Below are 10267 nucleotides of genomic sequence, written 5' to 3'. Positions count from 1 at the left end.
TTTCCCTGCATTTTCATATACTTGTTGAGGAAGACAACATCTCTATCTGATTTTGGGACCACTTTATGCTTTTAGCCACCTTTTACCTTTTGTTATTTCACTTTTTCAGCTTTTCCTACAGATATGACAGTTAGTCGGCTAGTTCAGTCTGATATTCTCTTTTGCTTTTGTTTGTCCATTTATAGTAATTTCTCACTTTTCACATGCACTCAAGCAGTCCAGTTCCTATATTCACGTACACAGCCATGTTCTGAGATGATAGTATCTTACCGGTCAGGATAGTATATGTCCCTTTTCAGTTTCACGTCTACATAAAACTCAACCCCAAAGCGTGGTAGCAAACTAACCCTTCCAGAGTGTCGTCACAATCGTATTACGCATACATCCATCTCTTTGGATTCTACCCTTACACCATTATACTAGCCAATAGAAGTGGGTTGAGGTTTTGATAACAAGTTTTAAGTTTCGTGTCAACGACACGACTAGGTCTAGGTCCCCTCCCGACTAGTTGAACACACGACCCTGTGCAAACCTGCTCTTTCAACGACTGTCCTTTTTCTCTGCAGATTTGTCTCCATCTCAGTTCAAACGATTCATCGAGGTAATTATTCCCCGTCAAGAATCCAAATTTATCACCATCTTCTTATGTTATAGTGTGTATATTCATGTTTTTGCATTTGAATTGTTAATTTGCAAGCAAAAGTGTAAAGTAAACAATCGACAGTTAAAGCTCATTTTTTTAAAATCTGGCGAAAAAAGAATTCATATCTTGACTGTAGTTGTTAGCTAGGGTTAATTGTGTTGAATTGGGCTTTATCTTAGTCGACGCTTTTGGCTTTTGGGTTTCTCGGTTGAATTGTCGATTGCTTACTTTACACTTTTGCTTGCAATTATTTTCCTAATTTCTTGGAAATACATATGAAACTGCGTGAGTTAGGATTTAGGGCCCGAGAGATATATTTTGAATTGAATATGATTTTGGATATGGAATGAACATCTAAAAGATGTTGGATTGATTGAAGTTGTTCAATAGCTAGTCATTTAATTATTGAGTAGGTGATAGTTACAGTTTCAAACTGAAATTCTTGTTCCAATCTCAACAAGAACTAGGAAGAACTATATCTTAAAAACACAAATGTAAGGCATTTATGAGCTTTCACTCTTTAAGTTGAGTTATTTAACGAAACTAGAGATCATCCTGCTATTATGATTCTCTTTGGTGGTAGCAGGTTTTTATATTTCATAAAGTATAAATCTGTTTGCTTTATCTTATTTTTTTAGCATTTGTACCAACATCAGGCTTATGGTTTTCTGATTGTCTTTGTAAATTGTATTCCTCTTATTAAATGTAGTCGGTATTCCCTTTTCATTTTTACAATGCTGAATTTGACTTTTACCCTTTTCGTTTACTGATTGTTGCCCACGACTTCTCCACTATTGCTTCGAGTTATCACCAAGGTATGCTTCTCATTTTGAAAAACAATCTTATGTTTTCTATTAACAAATTTTCAGATCTCGATTGTAGTTGGTAATGAAGCTATATAAGTTTTTATTGAAATCAAGCGTTTAAAGTTACATTTGTCGCCACACACCTCATTTTTCCTCATTTTTATCACGATTGTTGTTTATATTATGGTGAGAATGTGATTATGTTATAGCATATAAATTTTCACTACCTTTTAACTTTAGTACATGGATATTCATGAGTCTGGCTCCGATGATGGAAGTGACGATGAGAGTTCTTCGACTAAGATATTCATTAGTCCACTAGAGGCAACAATCCACAAAATCCAAAGGAGTTATATAACCTCAGACATGCAATTGTTAGGAATGTGATGGAAAGAACTCTTGGGTTATTCAAAAAGAGATGGAAAATCTTAGAAAAGTATCTTTTTTTTTGTTTTATGTCAAAACGCATGTGAATATCATCAATGCTTGTGCTATTCTTCACAATCTTATTTGAGTAGAAGCACCTAATGTATGGAATGAACAACTAAAGATAAGTTTATATATGTATATTATATTCTTGTCTTTAATCTTTGATAAGAAATTCTTGTTTTTTTGTAATTGATGTATGCACCTCTGTGATGATATTAGTGTTGTATTAGTTGTAGTTATGGTCATGCATCAGCTCATTCTTTTAAATATAGTATTAAATTGTTTGCTTGCTGGACTTTACACTATCTATGCATATGTAGTTTTTGTGAATATGATATGAAGCTTTAACACATAGATGCCTATGTGAAAGTACAGGTTTGCTCTCAATTATTCTTGTGGAAGTGGGAGTGTTTTGGTGTATGTGAAGTTAACTGTGATTGTTATTGTTTTGTAGGCAAATCCAAAAATTGCACCTTATAGGAAAATAATTGTTATAAAGAATTGAGATGATATTTGTACTCTTTTTTCTCAAGATCGTGCTTTAGGGTCAAGATTCGAAAACATTTCAAGAATATATTAATGAGGTTGACATTGAGGTTGATTCTGCTACCATTGGAGAATCACTTGATATGATTGTTAAAGAAGCTAATGCTATGAGAGATTTGTTGGCCCGAAAAGAAGGAAAGGAGACAGCATCTTCCTCAAGTTCTCTAGGATCAAAGAAGAAAACATCATCGACTAAGTTATATGATTGTATACAGTGAATGAGTACTGATTTTAGTGACTATCTAATGGTGGAAGTCTGAGCTTGTTGTGGAGCAGAAAAGCTTATTATAGAGCTGAAAAAACTTCTTGAAGAGAAAAGCTTCTTATAGAAAAGAAAATAAAAAGATGAACCCCCAAGATATATTAGCAGAGTTGAAGACGGTTGATTTGGATGAGATGCAGATGATCAACGCTCTGGATTTGATGATGCACGATTGCGTATTATTCGATACATTTGTGGTAATACCAATAGAGTTGGTGTGCAAGTCGATTAAAGCACAACTTGATCAATTTGAACTTTGTCTGAATTTAATATGTTGTATTTAATTTAGTAGACTTTATTTTTGAAAAATAGTAACTTTGAATGTATTGCTGACATCTTAGTACCTTTAACAGTATTTTAGATTACAAAATTAATCATCATTGCTTCCATTATTATTAAATATATCATATTATGTACTAATTCTATTCATTTTTTTTATCTTTGGAACATCACAAAAAAGTGTTGATCTATTTAATTAACGTATATATGTAATGTAATATATTGTTCTAAATGAATGTGATAGTAATTGTCAAAAAAGATAGTTATAAGATACTATATTGTTCTAAGTGAATATGATAATAATTATCAAAAGTGAGTGTTATTTTAAAAATAATTATACCAATTCCAAATCTTTAGTAATTTTTTAAGTTATCAAAAAAGACAGTGATAAGATAATATATTGTTCTAAGTGAATATGATAATAATTATCAAAACATAGTGAATATGAATGTTATTTTAAAAATAATTATACCAATTCCAAACTTTATTAATTTTTTAAGTTATCTAACAATGGATTTGAAATTTTAATACAATTATACATTAATTCTTTAATAATACGAATTTGGAATTGAATTAGAATTCCAATTCCAATTCCAATTTTGTGTTCCAAACGCAAATTTATGAACTAAAAAACCGATTGAGAATTCCATGTTTTCATATATTGAATTTAGCCTTCATAGTGATCCCAAATTTGACTTGAGATTTTGGCCCCTGATAGACGAGGATAGTGCAAAATCATCCGATCTTTCCTTTCGTGTTGCTGCTTTTGTGGTAAATATTTTACTACTCCCTCTGTCCATGAAATATTGTCCAGTTTTTCCATTTTGTTCCGTCCGTGAAATTTTGTCCACTTAACTTTTAATCCATTTTTGGTAAATAGACCCACTCTCCACTAACATATTACCCCTCACATTCTATTATAAAACTAATACTCCATTTGTCCCACAAGAATATGCATTCTTTCATTTTTAGTTGGTCCCACAAAAATATGCACTTTTCAATTTTAGAAACTCTTTTCACTCTAACGAGGTGTGACTCATTCTCCACTAACAATACTTTAATTACATTTTCTCTCTACCTCTCTCTTACTTTCTCAATTTTGCATTAAAACCCGTGCCGAACCCAACGTGCATATTCTTTGGGGACGGAGGGAGTATATAAATGTGGGGCCTACATTCCAGTAACTTTTTTCACTCACTTTTCTTCACATTTCTTCACATTTCTTAAAACCCGTGCCAAGTCAAACATAGACAACATTTTGCGGACGAAGGTAGTACTACATACTTCCTTTCATTTGAGATTAAATATTTCACCTTATATATAAATTCTGATTTTCATACATCTCCCTCCATCCATTCGTCATTAGGAGTCCCGGTTCACTTTTACTATAAATGGTAAGTAGACTCTACCTTCCACTGACTCGTTATAAAACTAGTACTCTATGTGTCTCAACTAAGTTGAATCAAAATTTTTAGCGTGGAGATTAAGAATTGTGTTGAAAAATAGGAGAGATAAAAAGAGAGTAAAGTAAATGATGAAATACAATAACTATGATTTGATGTTTTGTATTTTGTCAAAAAAGGAAATGACTCAACTTAGTTGACACATCCTAAAAAGGAATACGACTCAACTTAGATGGGACAGAGATAGTACTATGCAAACATGAGTAATACATTTCACTATCTTTTTCCACCTACTTTCCTTTATATTTCTTAAACACGTGTCGAACTCAAATGAAACTCCTAATGGCAGACGGAGGGAATATAATTTATGGAGTAGTAAATATGAGTAATACTCCCTCCGTATCATTAGAAATGAATCATTTGCTTTTCTGCACCAGATTTTATGTAGCACTCCGTCCGTCTCATGTTACTTGAGGCGTTTCTGATGTAAATCCATGTAATTCGTGATCCATTAACCCAAGGAAAAACCCTATGGTAGATGTTTGATCAAATATTTTTTTGGTGAAGTAGGTTTTCAATTAGTCAAGGTAAACAAAGGCAAATCATAGATCCAACAAGAACTAATGAATCTAAGATGAACAAGAAACATTAACATTGGATAATGTGGAAAATGGAATACAAAGTCATTGATGAAGTAAACTAAGGCACTTACAACATAACTAACATGCATTCATGATTACATCTTCAAGGCAACCACAATCCTCAAAGCATACCTCTACTTGATCCATACTTCACTAAGAATTGATGAATCAAGCAACCTAAATCTAGGAATTGATAGAAACTCTCTTCAAGAGGAACAAATCTCACAAGTATTTGATTTCAGCAAAAACTAAGGAATAAAATGAGAAAATGGGTATTTATAGTTTAGGCCTAATTCCCAAGAAAAAGGCCCACCAAATCTATCTTGCGTCACCCTGCCCGGCCGGGTGGATATTAGGGAGCTTAAATCACCCGATCGGGTGAACGTCCTTGGACTAAAGCTGCCTTCTGTGAGTCACCCGATGATGCACTTTTTATTAGCACTATAAATACCTGCAAGTATACAGAGTAGGAGTAGTATAGCTAAAGGTCAGTACCGGATATCGATCACGGGGAAAGCAAACACAAATTGTCTATCCTCTACTAAAACTCAATTACTATTTGGAAAACTGAAATATTGGAAGATTTTTGAAAACAAATAACTTTGAAAACAAAGAAACTACTAATTGCGAATAAATCACAGGGATAAAAGTATAAAAGTATAGAGATAAGGGGAATTCCAGGGACGTGCTTCCACAATTATGGTTATACAAATTCCAACTACAACACCCTAACACAGTTCTTACTTTGATAGAACCAGTCACCTAACTTATGCTCATGCGATGCAAACGTTGATTACGAACATTAGGGTTGTCAATCCTAAATATGTAACTCCTAGAAGCTCCTAAGACCCTTGAAAAGTCTCTACTCTCAATTAACAGTGTCGTTTTAAAGGAAGCTAATTGTAGTGTCTATTAAGTGGATTTAACTCACCAACCTCCTCTCACGATTATGTAGCAAGTTATATTAAATCATCACTGAATGTGTCACTCAAACGTGAAGTATTATGGAACAACTTAAGGAAGAAACAAAGTAAGAGCAAGCGGATGTTAAATAGAAATAGGAATTGTATAAACCAATAAAAGTTACTAACACATCCCTAGAATCCTATGAATTTAGTTACACATGATAGAATATGCTAAAAACATAGATTGAAGGGAGACAATGAAAACATAAGAACTAAAACAAACAAAACCCAAAGGTTCAATCCTTGTAGCCTTGATGATCTTGAATCCTTCTTCAACCCTTGAACAATGAAGCACTCTAACTTTTGAACTCTGGAAGTATTTTGCAAAGAGAGGAACTTATTTTTTATTAGGCTTTGGGGGCTATTTATAGGGGTGTCACGACCGCATTTTCTAAGGATAGAAAACACGGTTGATCGCGACTAGGGGAGGATTTAAAGAAGCGGGGAAGAAAGGGGAAAAGCAACACAACTCGACCATAGCTCCAAACAAATGGGAAAAGCTCGAAATAAAATCAGAGTTTTGAACAAAATAGACTTGAGTCTTTTAAGATGCACAACGGAAGCAAATGAACGCGGTTCCATGTATGAAGACATGAACCTCCGAGAGTCAAAATCTGACTGAATTAAATGTCTTGTCTCAATAGCACTTCCTCCACCACTTCGCTGCTCAACCTGCACATTTAGAAATATATGCAGGGCTGAGTACAAAAGTACTCAGTGAACACATTGCCAAAAATACAAGTATACATTTGAAAATATTGTCATGCCATTATCACAGTAACACTCGGGGGTTTTATTGAAAATACCCGAGCTTACTAAAATATTCACATTGGACTGCAGTCCCTTTTTCCTGTACTTTGCCATATCTGATCACATTGTGCCGTCGAGATGGTGTTCTCGCACGATCACCTTCTCTGACCATCATGTCAGAGGTTTCCATGTGCCGGGAAGGTGGCCACCTTCCTCGGTCACCTGCTCTGCCCAACATGACAGAGGTAGCTTGTGTACACTAGTCCGAGCGGGGACACCACCCTCACTGGGACCCGAATTCGATTCACATATATCATCATTCATAATTCACTTGGCCGTAGCCAACAGATAGGCATCATACACAAAAACATTTATGGCAAGACAACATTTTTAAGAATCACGAACTTGCGTTCGTGTTTTCATAAAATACCATTTGTATTTTTAGTATAAGAAGCTCACCTTGATCATTTAGTTCCTTTAACTTGAAATTCTCGCTCCAACTTTACTTGCGAAGGTACCCTTTTGAAAATATCACAATATAATAATACACTAATTAGACACAAGGACAAAACTACTTAAATTAGAATGCATGCACCCTCATTAAAGTCTTTTATCTCGTTTCTCGATTTTCGCGTATTTTTTATTATTCGGCGGCCGCCCAAGGCGTCGCTTGAGACGCCGGTCGGCCGCTTACGCCCATAATTCCTCCGTTGGCTCCTCGTATTTTTCTCAAAGATATCGAATTAAAATCCCCAAAATTATAAAAGTGCATAATTAAATAATTCGCCACTATTAATTATCGGCCCAAAGATTTATTTAAAAGCCCAAGACTTAATTATTTTCTCACCTTATATCTCCAATTTAAAATTTTAAAGCCCAAAACAATTATTAACCCATCATTATCTCTTCATTTTATTTAGTAATGCCCAACTAAAGAAAATAATGGCCCAAAACTTAATTAAAAACAGCCACTACTTTAATTAATTATCAGAGCCCAACATTATAACCTCTAGGCCCAACTATTTAATTTGTGAGAAGCCCAAATTATACTCCCTCCTATACGTGACTTTCCCTTCCCCAAATTGCACAAAATGGGGAAAAACCCTCCCCCAACTCAGAATTTCCCCCGCTTCACCCAGCTTCACACATCGCTGCCGTCGACCAGCCATCCCTCCGGCGTCGCCGTCGCCGTCGCTCCACCGCCTCCGTCGCCTCCTTCCTCTCTCCCTCGGCTCCCTCGTTCTCTCCTGGAGCAGCCTCCCTCTCTCGGTCAGTCCCTCTCTCTCGGTTCAGATTCGCCGCACCGCCGTTTCTCTCTTTCGGTAATCGCCGCTGCCAGCAAATCTGTAGCACCGCCTCCGCTGTCTGATGCTCCTGATCGAGCTGCTGCTGCAGCCCGGTTGCGCAGCGAAATCCCTCCGTCGCTGCTCACCGCTTGCGAAGACGGCTCCAGCTCGCCCTCTGTCGTCTCTCCGTCCGTTCTCGCAAGTGTCGTTGCTGCCCCTGTGGCCTTGCCTTCGCGGTGGTCGTCGGGGCAGCCCTTCAGCTCTAAAGCTAAGTTCTTTTACTCATTTCTCACTTAGTTAATTTGTTGAGACTTGGGCAGTAGCTATGTGAGTTTATTACTTGGGTTTGGCTAGTTCACAGTGGTGCATTATTTGGTCTCTGTTTCATTCGAAAGCTATGGTATTGAGCTCTACAATTCCTGTGTTCTTGAGCATCTATTGTTCTAAGTTTTCAAGCTATATGTGGGATTTCTAACATGATGCAAAGGGTGGTGTTGGGAGATTACCTCAGTTTGGTGAATCCTCTTGGCTTGTTGGCTGCCACCCCTTACTCCTATCCCCTTCCTTGCTGAAATCCTTGGTGTTATATGAAATTTGTGGTGTCGAAGTGGTGGGGAGAGAGAAGAATAGGATGGTGAGATATATTGAAAGAGGCGTGTGATGGTGATGTGGGTGAGTGAAAGAAAGTGATATGCCTAAATGGTTAGGCATACTTAGGGATTAAGGATTAGGATGGCAAGTGGCGTATCTTGCAAAATTTTGTCAGAGAATGATTTCTACTGCAAAGCTATTAATGCATCATTTAATGTTGTGTGAAAAAAAAAACGATTCTATGTATCTGCCCTCTCTCTCTCTTTTTTTTTTTATATTTTATTTGTTTATTAAATTTTATTATTTGTATATTTATTTACTTATTTATTTAATTTGGTATAGGAAAAACCCAGTTTAAGCTCGTGGCTTTGGTGTAGGAAAACAAATAACATCCATAGTCTTCCCTGATGGTGTACCGGACTTTCTTGGAGTGCGAGCACGACCGTTGAACGGGCTGCTTGAACTTTTCTCTAATTGTAATAGGTAAGGATTTGATAAATTTGTATAATAGTAATTTAGCGGACTTCGGAGATATGCCGGACATTATAAATTTTTATTTGGTGTTACCTTTTTTTTTTACTTGAAATATTCATTCGAGAACGAAGCAACGATTATTTATAATTCCAAGATCAATTATCATACATGAAAATGACAGATTTCGAATACTACAACGATCACTTATTATTTATCTTTAGGCTAATAATAATAAGGTACGAAAGTTTGGGTTGTTACAAGGGGAGAAATCGTCCCTTCTCAAATAAGGAAAAGGGTTGCAAAATATGGTAAATTTTGGGAAGAAAGTAGGGCAAATCCGCTCGCCGCTTTTTCCTGGCGGGCCACTGCACATTGGCCAGCGGTCACCATGAGTTGCTCCGAGGCTTCTGACCTTTGGTTGGCGGTCGCTGCACATGTTTCAGCGGTCGCCATCCATCATCTCGTAACTCTCTGGACTCTCGGTAGCGGTCGCTGGGCATGTCGTGATTTCATGCACAACTTTTCTGGAGCGTGCCACTACTGGCTTAGCGGCCGTTGGGCGCCAGCGGTCGCTAGCAATGTTGTAGCGGACCGCTAGACATGCAGAACAACTCCAGATTTCCAACTTCGCGTTTTGACTCCCTTTTTAGGCTCAAATATGCACATTTCTCACAAAACATGTCAAAACACCAAGATAGACAATATGCAAATAATGGACATGTAATGAGACTTTGACATTAAAAATGGACCAATGAATGGCCTTAAAATCGTGCAAAATCCGAGCGTATCAATTCCCTCAAACTTACATTTTTGTTTGTCCTCGAACAAAACATAGAAGACACAAGAATAGATGCACGGAATGCAAGAGCACTAGACGTCATAATTGCCTCAAAATATGGAATAGATAGATCAAACATGTATTAACGCAATCAAATCAAGCAAGCTTATTAGTGCACTTTCATTACTAACTCGTGGAACACCTTCAATTCATGCACTTACATGTGGCAAACTTCCAAAGATGGGAAGCGTTCTCTCACTCTCAAAGTGTATAAGGTAATGTGTATAGGCACTCAAATCATGCATCATGCAAAGTTTACCATAAGCTTGCTCAAAGTTTAATCCCTCATCTACTAAATGTGATTAAGCATCAAAAGTCCGAAATGTGTTTATTTTTGGTTGTAATGTAGGCTCT

At 36.5% G+C, this 10267-nt stretch overlaps 2 long non-coding RNA genes across 2 annotated transcripts; one reads left to right on the top strand and one right to left on the bottom strand.

Moving 5' to 3' along the window:
- Positions 1–458: 458 nt before the first annotated feature.
- Positions 459–3060, top strand: LOC121801552. Its single transcript, XR_006050599.1, has 2 exons — positions 459–1458; positions 1690–3060. It is a non-coding gene; the product is annotated as an uncharacterized LOC121801552 (long non-coding RNA).
- A 1943-nt stretch (positions 3061–5003) lies between these two features.
- Positions 5004–9309, bottom strand: LOC121799312. Its single transcript, XR_006050239.1, has 4 exons — positions 8517–9309; positions 7184–7243; positions 6573–6646; positions 5004–5460 (listed from the first exon to the last, which is right to left on the bottom strand). It is a non-coding gene; the product is annotated as an uncharacterized LOC121799312 (long non-coding RNA).
- Positions 9310–10267: the final 958 nt, after the last annotated feature.

The sequence above is a fragment of the Salvia splendens genome, chromosome 4 (assembly GCF_004379255.2).
Source record: "Salvia splendens isolate huo1 chromosome 4, SspV2, whole genome shotgun sequence".
Classification (NCBI taxonomy): Eukaryota; Viridiplantae; Streptophyta; class Magnoliopsida; order Lamiales; family Lamiaceae; genus Salvia; species Salvia splendens.
This window is presented reverse-complemented; position numbering and strand designations above follow the sequence as displayed.